Source organism: Pristiophorus japonicus, chromosome 4 (genome assembly GCF_044704955.1).
Source record: "Pristiophorus japonicus isolate sPriJap1 chromosome 4, sPriJap1.hap1, whole genome shotgun sequence".
Classification (NCBI taxonomy): domain Eukaryota; kingdom Metazoa; phylum Chordata; class Chondrichthyes; family Pristiophoridae; genus Pristiophorus; species Pristiophorus japonicus.
In genome coordinates this window covers 212,182,190-212,201,513 of record NC_091980.1, presented here as the reverse complement: position 1 = coordinate 212,201,513, position 19,324 = coordinate 212,182,190, and the positions used below count along the sequence as shown (strand labels likewise).

The window sequence follows — 19,324 nt, the reverse complement described above, 5'->3', positions numbered from 1 at the left end:
GGACCCTGGGCCTCTAGGCATACTCTTGCGTATTGGTCTATGGATCCCAGGGGCTCATGTGGTTCGCAAGCGTCCCTGGGATCCCGTGGGCCCAGTCAACCAATCAAAAAGAGGGATTCCTATCATGACGCAGGAGCTTCCATTTACGTACAGAATCCACAATCATATTAGAAATCCCCAAATAACTAAGAATTCACACCACTTAATTAAAAATAAATGATCACATGTTCAAAAATTAATTAAAATACCCTTTAATTAAGCATTTAAAATAAAAACTTAATTTTTTGAAAAATGAATGCATTTTAAAACAGGCCAAAATTGACCTAAACTAATTTTAAATATGTGTATTTTTTAATCATTTAAAACATTTAATTTAACTTTTATTTTAACCCGTATGCTGGTTTAAAAAAAAAGGCCTTATGCCTGATTTTGCCAAGCGCAAGGGTTTAGTGGGCATTAATTGGGCAGTAGTTCAACATCGGCTTCAGTGTGCCAGTGCAGCCTTTGGTCGCCTGAGGAAGAGAGTGTTTGAAGACCAGGACCTCAAACCTGGTACCAAGCTCATGGTCTACAGAGCAGTAGTGATACCCACCCTCCTATATGGCTCAGAGACATGGACTATGTGCAGCAGGCACTTCAAAACACTGGAGAAGTACCACCAATGTTGCCTCCGCAAGATCCTGCAAATCCATTGGCATGATAGGCGCACCAGCGTCAGTGTCTTCGCTCAGGGCAACATCCCCAGCATCGAAGCATTGATCACGCTCGATCAGCTCCGCTGGATGGGCCACATCATCCACATGCCAGACACGAGACTCCCAAAGCAAGCTCTCTACTCGGAACTCCTTCACGGCAAACTAGCCAAAGCTGGGCAGAGGAAATGCTTCAAGGGCACCCTCAAAGCCTCCTTGAAAAAATGTGGAATTCTCTACCACAGAAAGTTGTTGAGACCAATTCACTAAATATATTCAAAAAGGAGTTAGGGGATCAAGGGGTATGGTGAGAAAGCAGGAATGGGGTACTGAAGTTGCATGTTCAGCCATGAACTCATTGAATGGCGGTGCAGGCTAGAAGGGCCGAATGGCCTACTCCTGCACCTATTTTCTATGTTTCAATGGGCCCAAGTTTCCACACGATAAAAAACGGGCGCCCCTCCGAGCTGGGCGCCCGTTTTTCGTGCCTAAAACGGCGCCGGAAAAAAACGCGCGATTCTGGAGCGCCCTGCAGCTCCTTGTCTGTTTGGCGCGGCGCCCAGGGTGACGGAGCCTACACCCGCACCGATTTTGTAAGTGTGAGGGGGCGGGTACTATTTAAATTAGTTTTTTTCCTGCCGGCAACGCTATGCGTGCGCGTTGAAGCATTCGCGCACGCGCAGTGTGAAGGAAACATTGGCACTCGGCCATTTAGTAGTTCTTTGTAGCTGTTTAGTTTTTGAACATTTTTTAATAAAAGCACATTGCCATCAGCACATCAGCACTGAGAAGGCTGCAGGAAGCCTCAGAAAGTTGAGGCAGCCGTCGGGAAATGGCTCCTCAATTTCTGAGACTTCCTGCAGCCTTCTGTCTCCTTCCCTCCCTCCCTCCCACCGTCTGGAACGGCTTCCTCCCCCCCACCCCCCGCTGCGTTCAGTCGGTCGGTCGGGCCCGCACTCCCCCCCTCCCCCCGCTCGGAACGGCCCCCTGCGTTCGGTCCCTCCCCGCCGTCTGGAACGGCTTCCTCCCCTGCGTTCGGTCGATTCCCTCCCGCCCGCCGTCTGGAACGGCTTCCTTCCCCCCCCCAACCCTCCACCCCTGCGTTCGGTCGGTCGGTTCCCTCCCTCCCGCCGTCTAGAACGGCTTCCTTCCCTCCCCCCGCGCGTTCGGTCGGTGGTCGGCTCCCTCCCTCCCTCCCGCCATGTTGAAAGGCTTCCTTCCCCCCCCTCCCTCCCGCCCGCCCGCCGTCTGGAACGGCTTCCTCTCTCTCCCCCCCCCCCCCGCCCCCGTTCAGTCGGCTCCCTCCCTCCCGCCGTCTAGAACGGCTTCCTTCCCTCCCCCCGCGCGTTCGGTCGGCGGTCGGCTCCCTCCCTCCCTCCCGCCATGTTGAAAGGCTTCATTCCCCCCCTCCCTCCCGCCCGCCCGCCGTCTGGAACGGCTTCCTCTCTCTCCCCCCCCCCCCCCGTTCAGTCGGCTCCCTCCCTCCCGCCGTCTGGAACGGCTTCCTCTCTCTCCCCCCCCCCCCCCCCGTTCAGTCGGCTCCCTCCCTCCCGCCGTCTGGAACGGCTTCCTCTCTCTCCCCCCCCCCCCCCCCGTTCAGTCGGCTCCCTCCCTCCCGCCGTCTGGAACGGCTTCCTCTCTCTCCCCCCCCCCCCCCCCGTTCAGTCGGCTCCCTCCCTCCCGCCGTCTGGAACGGCTTCCTCTCTCCACCCCCCCCCCCCCGTTCGGTCAGCTCCCTCCCTCCCGCCGTCTGGAACGGCTTCCTCCCTCCCCCCCCGCCCCCTCCCTCCCTCCCGCCCGCCCGCCGGCCGTCTGGAACGGCTTCCTTCCCCCCTCCTCCCCCCCCCCCCCTCGTCCCGCGTTCGGGAACGGCTGCCTCATTTTGTGAGGCTTGCTGCAGCATTCCCCCTGGCTGAAGCACTTTCACACAGGTAGGAAGATGGTTTATTTAATCTTTTTTTTGCTTATAAATGTTTATTCAGGTTGGATTTATTTGTATAATATTTATATAAGTATAAATAAGGATTTATTGTAGAATTTAATGACTTCTCTTCCCCCCCCCCCTCACCTCGTTCTCGACGCCTAATTTGTAACCTGTGCCTGATTTTTTAATGTGTAGAACAGGTTTTTTCAGTTCTACAAAAATCTTCACTTGCTCCATTCTAAGTTAGTTTGGAATACGTTTTCACTGTGGAAACTTTCAAATCAGGCGTCAGTGGCCGGACATGCCCCCCTTTGAAGAAAAAATTCTGTTCCAAAGTGGAACTGTTCTACCTGACTAGAACTGCAGAAAAAAAAATGTGGAGAATTGCGATTTCTAAGATAGTCCGTTCTCCACCAGTTGCTCCTAAAAATCAGGCGCAAATCATGTGGAAACTTGGGCCCATAGTTTCTATGTAACATCCCCGACACCTGGGAATCATTGGCCCAAGAAACATAGAAACATAGAAAATAGGTGCAGGAGTAGGCCATTCGGCCCTTCGAGCCTGCACCACCATTCAATAAGATCATGGCTGATCATTCACCGCAATGCCACTTTCCTAATTTCTCTCCATACTCCTTGATCCCTTTAGCCGTAACTCCCTCTTGAATATATCCAATGAACTGGCATCAACAACTCTCTGTGGTAGGGAATTCCACAGGTTAACAACTCTCTGAACGAAGAAGTTTCTCCTCATCTCAGTCCTAAATAGCTTACCCCTTATCCTTAGACTGTGTCCCCTGGTTCTGGACTTCCCCAACATCGGGAACATTCATCCTGCATCTAACCTGTCCAGTCCCATCAGAATTTTATATGTTTCTATGAGATCGCCTCTCATCCTTCTAAACTCCAGTTTAGAAGTGGAGGAAAAGCATCCGGGAAGGCGCAGAACACTTCGAGTCTCTTCGCCGAGAGCAAGCTGAAGCCAAGCGTCGACAGCGGAAGGAGTGCGCGGCAACCCAGGCACCCCAACCACCATCTGCCCCACCTGTGACAGAGACTGTAGGTCCCGCATTGGACTCTTCAGTCACCTGAGGACTCTCCTTTAATGTGGAAGCCAGTCATCCTCAACTCCGAGGGACTGCCTAAGAAAAAGAGAGTGGATGCGAAGCATCTTTCAATGTGAAACTTGACAGATCGCAAGTTCCAGGTTTCCACACATGCGCAGCCATTCTGAGCACTTACGTCGAAGTAAATATGCGTATGCTGTCATCGGCCCCGTAAAATCAGGGCACTTATTTTAAGAGGCCACAGGTTATGGCAAATAATAACCTAAATAATTGACATATATAGCTTGTGTAATGTAACTGACATTTCGTTTAAGGGTCCGCTTTACCCAAACACCGATGAAACTTATTGGGGTATAAATTTGTCTTGGACGGTAGCATTATCATCATCATTGGCAGTCCCTTGCAATCGAGGAAAACTTGCTTCCACTCTTAAAATGAGTCCTTAGGTGGCTGAACAGTCCAATACGAGAGCCACAGTCCCTGTCACAGGTGGGACCGTTGAGGGTAAGAGAGGGTGGGACAGATTTGCCGCACGTTCTTTCCGCTGCCTGCGCTTGATTTCTGCATGCTCTCGGTGATGAGACTCGATGTGCTCAGCGCCCTCCCGGATGCACTTCCTCCACTTAGGGCGGTCTTTGGCCAGGGACTCCCAGGTGTCAGTGGGGATGCTTTGAGGGTGGCCTTGTTGTAATGTCCTTATACACGACTGTAAATTCACATGAGGCACATTCTGCAGACAGGGTCACTCTGTGACCTGAACCTTTATTCATAGGACCAAGAAGTGATGACCCTGCATGGGACCTCCCTTTATATACCTGGATGACCAGGTGAAGAGTGTCTCCCACAAGTTCACCCCCTGTGGTCAAGGTGTGCATTTCTTAGGTGTATACAGTATACAGTGTTGTTATGAAGGTTACAGTTACATGAAGGTTACATACATGACATCACCTCCCCCCCCCCCCCCCCCCCGCCAAACGTCTTATGGGGTCAAAGGCTAAGTCTTTCAGGCGGTCGATGCTCTCTCGTGGAGCGCCGCAGTTGGGGCTCTGGTTGTTGAGCCTTGGCATGCGTCTCTGTCACCTGTGGTGATTCCGGCTTGTCCGGGCTGGCCGCACGGACTGTGCACGCTGCTGAATGTTCTTGTTGCTCCTTCAATGGCGGTGGTGTGGGCAACATCTCATGATCTTCGTCAGGTGCCTCGGTGTCCATGCTGAACCTTTTTTTTTTAACTTGGTCCAGATGCTTGCGGCATATCTGTCCATTGTTAAGTCTGACCACTATGATCCTATTCCCCTCTTTGCCAATTACAGTACCCTCAAGCCATTTGGGGCCCCAAAGCGTGATTAAGAACAAATACAGGGTCATCGATTTCTATACATTTCCCCTTTGAGTTACGGTCATGGCACTCATTTTGGGACTAGCGCTTGCCCTCAACAATGTCTGACAGGGCAGGATGAATGAGGAACAGCCAAGTTTTTAGTGTACGTTTTATGAGTAGTTCCGCGGGACCTATAGGCCAGCAGGAGGCGCGATAGGCGGCATTGAAGGGAGGGTCCTTGAATCCGGAGCATGCCCTGTTTTATGATTTGGACCGCACGTTCCGCCTGGCCACTGGAAGCCGGCTTGAACGGTGCCGTCCTGACATGTTTGATGCCATTACCAGACATGAACTCCCGGAATTCATAGCTAGTGAAACACGGGCCATTGTCGCTAACCAGGATGTCCGGCAAGCTGTGGGTCACAAAGACCACACGCAGACTCTCCACAGTGGTGGATGTCGTGCACGAATTCAATATGATGCACTCGATCCATTTCGAGTACGCATCAACAACGAGGAACACTTTTCCCATGAACGGGCCCGCGTAGTCTACGTGAATACGTGACCATGGCCTGGTGGGACAGGGCCACGTGCTGAGTGGGGCCTCCCTGGGGGCATTGCCCAGCTGGGCACATGTTGTGCACCTGCGAACAGTGTTCCAGGTCTGAGTCAATTCCCGGCCACCATACATGTGGCCGGGCAATGGCCTTCATCAGCATGATGCCAGAGTGCTCGCTGTGGAGTTCCCTGATGAATGCCTCCCTGCCCTTCTGGGGCATAACTACCCGGCTGCCCCATAGTAGGCAGTCGGCTTGGATGGAGAGCTCATCCATCCGTCTGTGGAATGGTCTGACCTCCTCAGGGCATGCTCTGTGTGGGGGCGCCCAATCCCCAGTCAGGACACATTTCTTAATCAAGGATAGGAGGGGGATCTCTGTTGGTCCAGATTTTGATCTGGCAGGCTGTGATGGGGGAGCCTGCGCTGTCAAAAGCATCGACAGCCATGACCATCTCAGCGCTTTGCTCCGCTGCCCCCTCAGTGGTGGCCAGTGGAAGCCTGCTAAGCGCATCAGCGCAATTTTCGGTGCCTGGCCGGTGCTGTATGGTGTAGTCATACGCAGCCAACGTGAGAGCCCATCGCTGTATGCGAGCTGACGCATTGGCATTGACAGCTTTGCTGTCTGACAACAAGGATGTTAACGGCTTGTGGTCTGTTTCTAACTCAACCTTCTGCCAAAAATGTACCGGTGCATCTTTTTCACCCTGTAGACACATGCGAGTGCTTCCTTTTCAACCATCCCATATCCCCGTTCTGCTTGGGAGAGCGACCTGGAGGCATAAGCCACAGGTTGGAGTTGGCCCTCATCATTACTCTGCTGAAACACGCACCCAACCCCATAGGATGATGCATCACATGTCAAAACCAATTTCTTACAGAGGTTGTACAGAGTCAACAGCTTATTAGAACAAAGCAGGTTCCGCGCCCGATTGAAAGCCCGTTCCTGACAGTCCCCCCAAAACCAATTGCAACCCTTACGTAGGAGCATGTGTAGCTGCTCCAACAATGTGCTTAAGTTCAGCAGAAAGTTCCTGAAATACTTCAAGAGTCCCAGAAATTAACGCAACTCCGACGTGTTGCCGGGCCTGCGCGCACAACGAATCGCCTGTTTTGGATTCGGTAGGCCAGATCCCGTCTGCAGCAACCCTCCTGCCCAAAAACTCGACCTCTGGGGCCAAACCACAAACTTGGACTTCTTTAGTCACAAGCCTACCCGGTCCAGTCGGCATAGCACTTCCTCCAGGTTGTGGAGGTGTTCCTCGGTGTCTCGACCCGTGATAAGAGTGTCATCCTGAAATACAATCGTTCCAGGGATGGATTTGAGCAGACTTTCCATGTTCCTTTGAAAGATAGCGGCCACTGATCGAATGCCAAACAGACACCTGTTGTAGACAAACAGCCCCTTGTGCGTGGTGATGGTGGTCAGTAGCTTGGATTCTTCGGCCAGTTCCTGGGTCATGTAGGCTGAAGTGAGGTCCAACTTGGTGAACAGCTTGCCGCCTGCCAGCATGGCAAAAAGATCCTCCGCTCTCGGAAGCTGGTATTGGTCTTGTAGTGACACTCGGTTGATAGTGGTCTTGTAGTCGTCACAGATCCTGACCGAGCCATCCGTTTTTAGGACAGGAACAATGGGGCTTGCCCAGTTGCTGAATTCAACAAGCGAAATTATGCCCTCGCTTAGCAACCTGTCCAACTCACTCTCAATTTTCTCCCGCATCATATACGGCACAGTTCTGGCTTTGTGGTGCACTGGTCTGGCGTCCGGGGTGATGCGTATCACTACTTTGGTACCTTTGAAAGTCCCGACACCAGGTTGAAATAGTGACTCAAATTTCTGTAGGACTTGTGAGCACGAACTTCGCTCCACAGATGAAATGGCGTGCACACCCCGCCATTTCCAGTTCATCTCGGCTAGCCAGCTCCTCCCCAAAAGCACGGGACCATTTCCCGGGACAATCCAGAGTGGCAGCCGGTTCTCTGATCCATTATGTGTGACCACCAACACTGCACTGCCTAGCACTGGGATGATCTCTTTGGTGTACGTCTGTAATTGCGTGTCAATGCGTTCTAGTTCGGGTCTGCTAGCTCTGAGTGGCCATAATTTCTCGAATTGTTGGACACTCATAAGTGACTGGCTGGCCCCTGTGTCCAGCTCCATGTGTACCGGGATGCCTTTTAATAGGAATTTCATCATCATAGGTGGCATTTTGGTATATGAGCTGTGGATGTTTGCCACATGAACCCGCTGAACTTCAGCGTCCACTGCTTTGTCCCAAGCATCAACCTGCCTTGCTGACCCCTCTTCTGGTTCATTTGCCTCGTAAATACACTCCCTGCGGGCTTCCTGCACATTCTGGCTAAATGTCCACTGAAGTTACAATTTCTACAGATAAATTGTTGAAACCTACAGGTTTTTGTAGCATGTCTGCCCCCGCACCTCCAGCATGAGCTGAGATCGTTGTGAACAAAAGGGCTGTTACCAGGCATTCCTCTCTGATTGTCTCTTTGATTACTCTTGAGCACTCTGTTAATGGGTGTCAATGGCCCCATCCCGGGACGCATTGTCCACCGTGATGGTGTAAATGTCCGTTCAACCTGCCATTGTCTCTGTTGAGAACCCACTCCAGAGTATGTTGCTGCCTGGGTGGTGTCGAATTGCCCTTGCCTGCCTGCGGGGTTCTGTGTCACATTTACAATGTTAACTCCCTGATCCATTGCCACGTTGGAAGCAGAGCTGCGCGCGTATATTATCTTGGTTTCCTCCTCCCACGCCATGAAGGTCTGAGCCATCAACGCCACCGCTTCCAAGGTCAAGTCCTTGGTCTCAATTAGCTTTCTGAAAATCCCGGCATGACCAATGCCCTCAATAAAGAAATCCCTTAACATCTCCCCCATGCAGGCATCTGTGAACTTACAGAGGCTGGCCAAGCGCCGAAGGTCCGCAACGAAGTCCGGTATGCTCCGTCCATCCCGACGTCGGTGTGTATAGAATCAGTGTCGGGCAATGTGTATACTGCTCGCCGGTTTGAGGTGTTCACCGATCAGTTTGCTGAGCTCTTCAAAGGTTTTGTCCGCCGGCTTCTCGGGTGCGAGCAGGTCTTTCATCAGCCCGTACGTCTTCGGTCCACAGCTGGTCAGTAGCTGCACCCTTTGCTTGTCAGCCGCTGCATCTCCCAGCCAGTCCTTCGTGACAAAGCTCTGCTGGAGCCTCTCAACAAAATCATCCCTGTCCTCACCAACACAGTACCGTTCCTCTGTGCTACCAGTGGCCATTCTCGTGAGTCGTTGATTCCCGTTTCTCATCGCCAAATGTAATGTCCTTTCACACTACTGTAAATTCACATGAGGCACATTCTGCAAACAAGGTCACTCTGTGACCTGAACCTTTATTCACAGAACCAAGAAGTGATGACCATGCGTGGGACCTCCCTTTATATACCTGGATGACCAGGTGAGGAGTGTCTCCCACAAGTTCACCCCCTGTGGTCAAGGTGTGCATTTCTTAGGTGTATACATTATGCAGTGTTGTTATGAAGGTTACAGTTACATGAAGGTTACATACATGACACTTGTAACATTTCCTCTGCCCGCCTTTGGCTCGTTTGCCGTGAAGGAATTCTGAGTAGAGTGCTTGCTTTGGGAGTCTCGTGTCTGGCATGCGGACAATGTGGCCTGCCCAGCGGAGCTGATCAAATGTGGTCAGTGCTTCAATGCATAGAACAGGTGATAGCAAATTAGCAGCCTGTTTGTGTGATTTTCTTCTCCAATGGCTTCAATATGCAGCACTGAATAAATGCTGGCCTTGCCAGCAATGCTCACATCCTTTGAATGAATTAAAAAAAGCACTACAGCATCATACAAAAACATGGACAAAGAATGGCATCACTATAGCAATCTGCCAGTGGAAATAGCTACAGCTGTACCAATGAGCAAATACAAGGCCACTTGGGTAAGTGCTGAAGCATCACGTGCCGCTCTACCCCAGAAAGGAGCTAGCCTCTTCAGGAGAGAGTTGTGGGGAGGTTGGGGGGGAGAAAATTGGATTTATTTTCGTTAACATAAAAAATGTGCACTTTGCCTGAACCGAGATATTTTAAATGCTGCAATACAGTTTCTTCTCTCTGAACAGAAGAGAAAAACAAAAGCTTGTTTTCAAGTAGATCAGTAGGATAAAAAACAAGAAAAAATTTAAATCAAGTGGAAGATAAGAATTACTGCCACATGTATAGCTCGTATACAAGGGAAATTAAGGATAGTGTCAAAACCAAGGAAGAGGCATATAAATTGGCTAGAAAAAGCAACAAACCTGAGGACTGGGAGAAATTTAGAATTCAACAGAAGAGGACTAAGGGTTTAATTAAGAGGGGGGAAATAGAGTATGAGAGGAAGCTTGCAGGGAACATAAAAACTGACTGCAAAAGCTTCTATAAATATGTGAAGAGAAAAAGATTAGTGAAGACAAACATAGCTCCCTTGCAGTCGGATTCAGGTGAATTTATATAATGGGGAACAAAGAAATGGTAGACCAACTGAACAAATACTTTGGTTCTGTCTTCACGAAGGAAGACACAAATAACCTTCCGAATGTACTAGGGAACCGAGGGTCTAGTGAGAAGGAGGAACTCAAGGAAATCCTTATTAGGCGGGAAATTGTGTTAGGGAAATTGATGGGATTGAAGGCCGATAAATCCCCGGGGCCTGATAGTCTGCAGCCCAGAGTACTTAAGGAAGTGGCCCTAGAAATAGTGGATGCATTGATGATCATTTTCCAACAGTCTATCGACTCTGGATCAGTTCTTATGGACTGGAGGGTAGCTAATGTAACACCATTTTTTAAAAAGGGAGGAAGAGAGAAAACGGGTAATTATAGACCAGTTAGCCTGAAATCAGTAGTGGGGAAAATGTTGGAATTAATCATTAAGGATGAAATAGCAGCGCATTTGGAAAGCAGTGACAGGATCGGTCCAAGTCAGCATGGATTTATGAAAGGGAAATCATGCTTGACGAATCTTCTGGAATTTTTTAAGGATGTTACTAGCAGAGTGGACAAGGGAGAACCAGTGGATGTGGTGTATTTGGACTTTCAAAAGGCTTTTGACAAGGTCCTGCACAAGAGATTGGTGTGCAAAATCAAAGCGCATGGTATTGGGGGTAATGTATTGATGTGGATAGAGAACTCATTTGGCAGACAGGAAGCAGAGAGTCGGGATAAACGGGTCCTTTTCAGAATGGCAGGCAGTAACTAGTGGAGTGCCACAGGGTTCAGTGCTGGGACCCCAGCTCTTTACAATATACATTAACGATTTATATGAAGGAATTGAGTGTAATATCTCCAAGTTTGCAGATGACACTAAACTGGGTGGCGGTTTGAGCTGTGAGGAGGATGCTAAGAGGCTGCACGGTGACTTGGACAGGTTAGGTGAGTGGGCAAATGCATGGCAGATGCAGTATAATATGGATAAATGTGAGGTTATCCATTTTGGGGGCAAAAGCACGAAGGCAGAATATTATCTGAATGGAGGCAGATTAGGAAAAGGGGAGGTGCAACAAGACCTGGTGTCATGGTTCATCAGTCATTGAAAGTTGGCATGCAGGTACAGCAGGCGATGAAGAAGGCAAATGATATGTTGGCCTTCATAGCTAGGGGATTTGAGTATAGGAGCAGGGAGGTCTTAATGCAGTTGTACAGGGCCTCATTGAGGCCTCACCTGGAATATTGTGTTCAGTTTTGGTCACCTAATCTGAGGAAGGACGTTCTTGCTATTGAGGGAGTGCAGCGAAGGTTCGCCAGACTGATTCCATGGATGGCTGGATTGTCAGCTGAGGAGAGACTGGATCAACTGGAGTTTAGAAGGATGAGAAGGGATCTCATAGAAACGTATAAGATTCTGATGGGACGGGACAGGTTAGATGCGGGAAGAATTTTCCCGATGTTGGGGAAGTCCTGAACCAGGGGACATCGTCTTAGGATAAAGGGTAGGCCATTTAGGACTGAGATGGGGAGAAACTTCTTCAGTCAGAGAGTTGTTAACCTGTGGAATTCCTTGCCGCAGAGAGTTGTTGATGCCAGTTCATTGGATATATTCAAGAGGGAGTTAGATATGGCCCTTACGGCTAAGGGGATCAAGGGGTATGGAGAGAAAGCAGGAAAGGGGTACTGAGGGAATGATCAGCCGTGATCTTATTGAATGGTGGTGCAGGCTCAAAGGGCCGAATGGCCTACTCCTGCACCTATTTTCTATGTTTCTATGTATTAACATTGAGTCATAAACCTAATAAAAAGCATGAATTGGTCAAAAAAGTGTCAGTAACATTTACAACTGAACCATTGTGAAAATACCACAAAAATATTGTTGAACACAAGCTCTCCTCCTCCAAGTGCCAACTATTTTCTAATATAGGATTAAACTTTATCAAAGAATAAGGAAGGTAATGGCCCGAAAATTGCGGCTGGAGACTTCCTGCGGGCGGACACCTCTGACCGAAATTTTTTTCCTGAGTACCTGGTGGTCCGAGGCCTCCATTCGCAGCCCACCGTATGGGCTCACGCATCCCAGGAACTTAAGCGCAACCTGGGATCACGTGTCGTGTTCCACCAATGAACGTGGAGTATTCTCATTAATAACAATGGTGAGTTCCATTTGTACGAGGTCCCATTACTATCAATGAGAATACCCCCCAAAACACAGAAACACAACACAATAAATTAAAAAAAACACCTCACATATTTAAAATTAATTGAAATTGAATTAAATGTTTCAGAAAAAAAAATATTTATTTTAATTTTAATTTTTAATATGTTTTAATAGGGTTAAAAATTAATTTACCTTAATGGACAGGGTTTTTAATATAAAAATTTGTGATAAAATTTAATTTTTCTATGTTTTAAAACTCTTACACTGGTAAAAGTATGCTACACGCCAGCTTTTACCAGGCGTAAGAGTTCGAAGGACATTCGCTGGTCAAGACTTGGGCAAATCGCCTGAATCTCCGCCCGCGAATGACATTTTCCTGGGGATAAGTGCGATCTGATAAAAGACATTTTGACAGATCGCAAATGCCGGTTCTCGGCGCATGTGCTTCGCGCGCTGAGAACAGGCATTTGCGAGGCCTCTTTGGGCGCGTGCGCAGGTCGTACACAATTAACAGCCCAATTTCTTTAGCCTAGAAGTCTAACAAATTACATCATCAGGCATTTATTTTGTTTATACCGTGTCAACATATGATGGACATTGATTTTGGAGGCTACAGTATATCTGAAGGACACTTTAATATTCCATATTATTAAGTCATGTGAACTGCCTCTCATCTCCTTCCTGAAGTCACTGACTGCTATCTTGAAATCACTTAAATGAGGATTAAATGTTACATTTGTGAAGCAGTCTTAGCCCAAGTACAACTTGATTTGACAGTGATACATGGAGCAAGTATTAATGTATAGCTGTATTACTTCACAGAAATATGTAAACAGCTTCTCATTTACTATTATACTGCTTCGGCTAAGGTTTGCAAGTGGTGAGTGAATTCTGTTGCCCTTCACCACATCAATGAAATAAATGGATTTGAGGCAGTTCCCAGCCTCCTCAAAGTCACTTTCTTCAAATTATTTGATGATGCAATTTAATTTTTTGCGTAAAAGTTCCACTTTGCTGTATTATTTATATTGCTCAATTGAAATAATGGCATAAATCAAATTTTTAGTTAAAAAATACATGTTGAATTATCAGTGCTAAACTGTACATGTGGGCTATTTACCAAGCTTGAATCTTTATACTACTGGAAGAAAATAAATTCTTGAAAGGATATGGATTATGAGTCAAGGTTGTTTAATTTTAGTTTTAGGTAGCTATTGTTTTCCTCACAACTCAATTTTCTAAACTTCTAATACAATTGCTATAATTTTTTTAAGTTCAACAAATTATTTAACATAAAAAAAACTATCAGACGGAAGACTGAAGATGCTGTATGGGTAATCTGGGGTATAGTTGGACCTTAACAAAATAGATACTTGTACAAAACAATATAATGTAAATTATTTCAAAACGTAATAATCCAAATATACTGACATTATTATTAATCATGTAAATTAGAACCAGCTTATTAACCAATTAAATTCTGTGCTGATCACCATGTATCAACGTTTAAATCTAAAGAGAGGAATCTTTCATGAATATTAATAGAGGAAATTGGAATGTGGTTATGAATTCATGTGTAATTTTGTACATTTACTAAGGTGATGGAAATCTGCTATTTTAATCGCTATTCATAAAAATCAATCATTTTTATTAAAATCATCTGTTATACTACTCCTCATTTTACTATCATCTTTGCTTGCTGGCATAAAATAGTAATTACTAGAATAGATTTTGTCCCCTGTTGTTTACCTTCTTACCTGTTATTGCTATTGTTGACTACCCTGCTTTTCAGCCCAATACAGAGATGAGATGGATATTGCTCCATTCATTAATTTATTTTGAAAGGCAGAAGGGCCGAATTTTCCTGACTTTTGCCCTGGAGATACAGACCATTTTGCAGGCACAAAAATGAGTGGGGCTTCCATGGAATTTGCAACTGGACCTGTGCCTGCAATAGGCAGGCCCATCACTATCACGTTAATTAGACAGGAACCAGCATTCAGCAGTCTTATCTCTCTTTTTTCTGTCATTATTGCCAACAGGTACCCAGATATCAGTTCACATGGGGAAGGCTTGCACTGAAACCAGACGATCTTAGTGGGGCCAGCAATAAGCAGAAGATGAGCTTCAAGCTAAGTTTAATATTTTTTTCCAAGTTACTCACAAGATTTTCAAGCTTTAGGATCTTCCTGGCTACTGCTCAATAGCAAAAGCCAGAAGACCTGAAGGCCAGCAGTCAGGAACACAGTTGTTTTACAGAGCCAGATTAGGCAAAGTAAAATTGGCCACAATTCCTTCTGCTAATCACTATCCAGCCATGCCTGCTGGCAGAACGGATATGCAGACATCAAAGAGGGACTGGATTGGGTTTGGCTTAGATCTCCCCAAGGTCAAGTAGCTTACTAACACGAATTATTCGAACTAACGCAAAGAATGGCCATTTCAGTGGGGTACAAGAAGGGAGTTGGAATCATATTCCAACAAGGAGTAAGTATTTTCAAGGGAGAAGGAGGGATTGGCAGAAACTTAATGGGAAAGGAAATTTGATCCACAGCACAACCTTCAAGTACTTTCAACCTTTTCAGTCGACAATAAGGGGAAGAAATTGGGGAATGCTCCATTTGCGGCGCTAACTTTTAAATGTTGGAAAAATTACCGCAAGGCACGAATGTTTACAAACTTTTAAAAAAATTGGCGTTTGCACTCCAGGAAAGAAGTGGAGTGCTAAATGGGAGCATGCGTTAATGGGAGGTGCAAAGGAGCCCAATTTCACCCCCAGAATGTCATTACATCATAAAATGTACAAAAACACCTGGGAATAGGTTCAGTCTGACTCAATAATTTTCGTTTCAAATACACAACACCTGACCTATATAAAATCAGTAAAACATCGCAAGTTAGAATCCAGATCTGTGGTGGTTAATAGAAACCTACCTGTCACCATTTCTTTCCTGGTCCTTTACAGAACACATTGGGGTGGGAATTAGTCGAATCCAGTTTTCAGGCCAAACTCTGCGCTATGGAGGCACACCCAAAGCAAGAGGCCCCAGGATCAATAGACATTGGTCCTCAAGCCTCATCTGCATACTCGAGGAGAGCTGCACAAAAATAAAAGTGAAAAATATATTCGGCCATTTTTTGAAAGGCCTCCAGCGATCTCTTTACGGACCATCGGTTATGCTGCTCCAAAGTTCAAACGGGTGGAGCATCGGCAGACAAGCACTGCCTATTTGTACCTCAAATTGCAATCGGGCTCCTATATCTGTACTTCATAGAATCACAATTTGCATATTATATGTCCTACTACCTAAAAGAGATGGGTCTCCCGCCAACCCTTTCAGGGCTCCAACCAAAATTGTGGTGGCTGGAGCGCCCGCGTAATAAGAACAGTAGGTGACCCAACACCATTTTCACGCTGATCCCTCCCCTTTTACGCTTGGTGGAAGCACTTTAAATTGGCACCATTGTTTTGCAATATCCTTTGATTGTTGTCTATCTGTAAGCATAAAGCTAGGACATATGCCAGCAGAAAGGCATTTTGACACAGCATGCTGCACAGGTAGTCAGATATTTAAATAGAGAGCTATGAAAGCTTTAGCAAGCTCAGAAAGTCAAATATAATGGAGTAACAATTAAACAACATCCTGTTTTAAGTCAATTAAGATGACTCACTGTTGTGGGGAGCACGGCGTGTATTATTACACAAAGCTCTGTACTGTTTGAATTAACTGAGTCTGATCGACTGTCATCCTGTGAAGTAAAGCAGCAATTCCTCTGTCTCAAATTTCAACTCATCAAATATTTGTTTGGTCACTTTCCGAGAGCTTAAAGAAGCAATCATGCGAAAGGCACATATATCCTGTCCAGTTTTGATGGGATACAGAAATTTAATTCACGTTCCCTCCAAACACTAACAATTACTGCTCACAGAGTAAAATAAATAAAACAAAAGGACCGTGATGACGCTGCCCAATGTTGTGTCTGCAGTTTCTCTCCACTCATTTTGGATGCCAAAATAAACACTTGAATGCAGGTCAAACAACTAGCTAAAAACAAGGTTTTGAGTTACATTTAAGTGGCAAGAATGGCAGCAGGCCCCAAAAGGATTTTATTCACCTCAATGGCAGCCAGCTAAAAACAGAGCCCAAACTGTCACCCAGACTGGTCTTTCCTTGCTAAGAATCTACCTGTGGACTTGTACAAATAGAAATCTCTCTCCTCACGGAGCACCTATACTTAAAGAACTTTTAAATATTATTTCTGTCGGGAATACTCAATATTGAAAATATGTGATAGGAGGAGTATTTATTAACTAGAAACCTTGATCATCAAAACCCATTGCCTTTGTATATAAATTTTCATAATTCACGTATTCTACACCAGTTTCTAAATATACATGCCAACTGCCAGTTTTAAAAACTGACAGTGTTTCAACCCATGTGTTAGCTTGTTAGCATTTCAGAAGAAAAATCAGCTTTTTAATTGAGATTGGAAGTTTTCAAGCAATCAGATGAGTTAGAGGGCAGGACTGGAGGCTGGCAGAACCAATCAGATCAGCTGGTTATCTTAAAGATGTTAATGCTTCCATTACAATACCGTGCATTAAGTGTTCACTATTATTGCCAGTCAGTCATTTCCAGCTTTGTGTATTCTAAAGTGATGAACTAGAAAATGTTTGAAATTGATAGCAAGTTAATCCACATCTAAAAAAGAAAAGACAGGTTAATATTTGGGTGTAACTTTTCTTCAAACTCAGTTCTAAGATTTTGTTTTGATAATATAATTTTACCAATATCTCCCTGAAATTATTTTGAAATAAAAGTTGTTTGTTTAAAAGTTAAATCAGCATACCTTTAATCCTGATAATCCCTCATTTGCTCTGGAGCAGGGACAGATGCAATGCTGAGCCAGTTTTATCTTTTGTATGTAAAATGTACCTGTGGTTGGGATTACTGTGTGCACATGTTGTAAAGGGTCTCAGTTCACAAAATTAATATGATAAATCTGGGATTTGATTCCCAATAAAATAAAATGGGCCTTGTAAAGTTGTACTGAAGCCCAGACAAATATTTTTATTTTAGCATTCAAAATATCTGCAACCCTTCCAGGAGAAATTATTTTTGAAAGACAGAATCAAAATAGGCTCCAAACTGCTGTAAAATGTATTCAAGTGTCAACAATTAAAATATACTCAGGGTGCATGTCCCGAGCCCCTAGAAAGAGAACCTCAAGTCTTCAGCACTCGCAACCACTTCAGTCATTCAGACCACTGCTGCTAAACTGTGTAGTTGTGTCATTTAGGTTTATTCCTCTACAACAAAAGTGATAAAATGTTGGGTACAGCCACAGTTTAATTTGAGACAAGCTCCTGTCGCAGTGCACTTGCAGTGTAACTACATGTCTTTGCGTGTCATAAAACCTACCTTTGGGGCTTTTTCTGTGTAATCAGCTTTTTTGAAGCTGTTTGTCAGCTCCTGCTGGTTTTCTATGTTGGCATGTAAATAATCTTAACATTCAATTGTGCATCCAATTGGAAACAAACAATTCAGTCTGGTTCAGGATGGTGCAGACCATTTAAAATTAATAATAAAAACTAAAATTAAAACTATTCATTCATGAAAATTAAAACAGAAACCTCTTGTTTACTGACCTGGCTTCAGTCATACTGGATTTTTAGATCTTAATGAATCTGGAATGAAACCAGAACTATTGGAGCTTCACTGAGTTGATATTCCTTTTAGATCAAGAGACTTGATTATGCTATTCTCCTTTCAAATTAATTTTCAATTAGAACTAAGGCAACCCAAAAGTTACGACAGAATGACCAATTTTTTATGTTAAAATAATTTGTATACAGTATAACTAGCAAACATCGCTCCTTCCCAATATACATACTGTTATAATCTTTATACAAGCTATCTGAAAACAGCTTGTTTATAATGAGCTTGTGCCAGCAAGATCAGGATATGCATAATTAATAACCATCTAACCAAAACAAAATAAGACATGGTTGCTATAAAATATTATAATGGAGATAATACAACTGAACAATAAATTAATCATCATTTGGTGCTCATTTAAATGCTATCTAGCTTCCCAATAGGAACAAAAGTATATTTTCCTCTTTTTAGCAAAAAGCGCAATCAAGAATAAAAATAGCAAGATAATAATCAACAAAATCAGAAGCAAAGTTGTTAATTGTTCAGAATCTTAAAATTGGTAGATTTTGCATTTCTACGTACAACCTGCATTGAAGTCTTTTCCAAACGCACACTTGATCTGACTGCCAGGAGAGAAACAAAAGTAGTCCATTGTGAATTACCCTGTGTTGTCTCTTCCTCTCTATGGCAAAAACTCTGGGACCACTCTCTGGCCCCTATTTTCCATTTGCTGGATTTTTGGCGTCAGCGCATGTTAACACACAATTTTTTTGTGTACGTTTGCCCCAGAAAAAAAAAATCATGACTTTCGCCAAAGAAATATTTGAATTTGGCGCAGCGCTCACCAAAGTTAGTCTGGGGGCAGGGGGAGCTTTAAGTCTGTGCTAAAAACTCTCTGGGAATGCGTGAAAAGCTGTAACTGCCAGGGCAACCAGAGACACTGAGACAAACTGAAGCCCGCTCCCCTGAAAGGTTGGTACCCCACCACCCGCTGCAATACCCGGCCGAATGACCCTCCCGCTCCCGAACTTCAACTCGCAGGGGGAGCGGGACTGAGCGGGGGGGCCATTCGGCCTGGGATTGCTGCGGGTCCAGCCGGTGGGGAGCAGTCCTTTCAGCCCGGGATTGCAGCAGGGGGAGCAGTCCTTTGGCCCGGAAATAATCTTCTCTTGCTCCAAAGAGAGAGTTCCCTGTGGAAATTTTTATTTATTTTATCGTGTATTCTTATTGTCTCGCTCCTGTCCTGTTGTGCCTCACGCTGATTCCTTAAGTTAATGTATGTTTTTTTTTCCCGGGGCTTTTGGGCAGTGTGCGTTGCGCTGAAAAAAATCGTGGACGGCCAAAATCGATTAAGTCCAGAAAAACGACACCCGATCCAGTTTTGACTCAAGCTTGCGGTAAAAAATGCTAAACTGGTGCACATGGTCGACGCTGGCGAAAGTTGGAAAGTGAGTATTTCACGCCAAAAA

The 19,324-nt window shown here is 45.5% G+C and overlaps 1 protein-coding gene and 1 long non-coding RNA gene across 4 annotated transcripts in view; one reads left to right on the top strand and one right to left on the bottom strand.

Moving 5' to 3' along the window:
- The window catches only part of LOC139263260 (neuronal PAS domain-containing protein 3), a 1,415,846-nt gene that overhangs the window by 884,935 nt on the left and 511,587 nt on the right, over positions 1 to 19,324 (bottom strand). The window lies entirely within an intron of this gene.
- Positions 1 to 19,324, top strand: part of LOC139263261 (uncharacterized) — a 75,034-nt gene that overhangs the window by 48,651 nt on the left and 7,059 nt on the right. For all 3 annotated transcript variants that reach the window (XR_011593077.1, XR_011593076.1, XR_011593078.1), the window contains one exon: positions 14,238 to 19,303. This is a non-coding gene — a long non-coding RNA (uncharacterized lncRNA). The remainder of the gene's footprint in view (positions 1 to 14,237; positions 19,304 to 19,324) is intronic.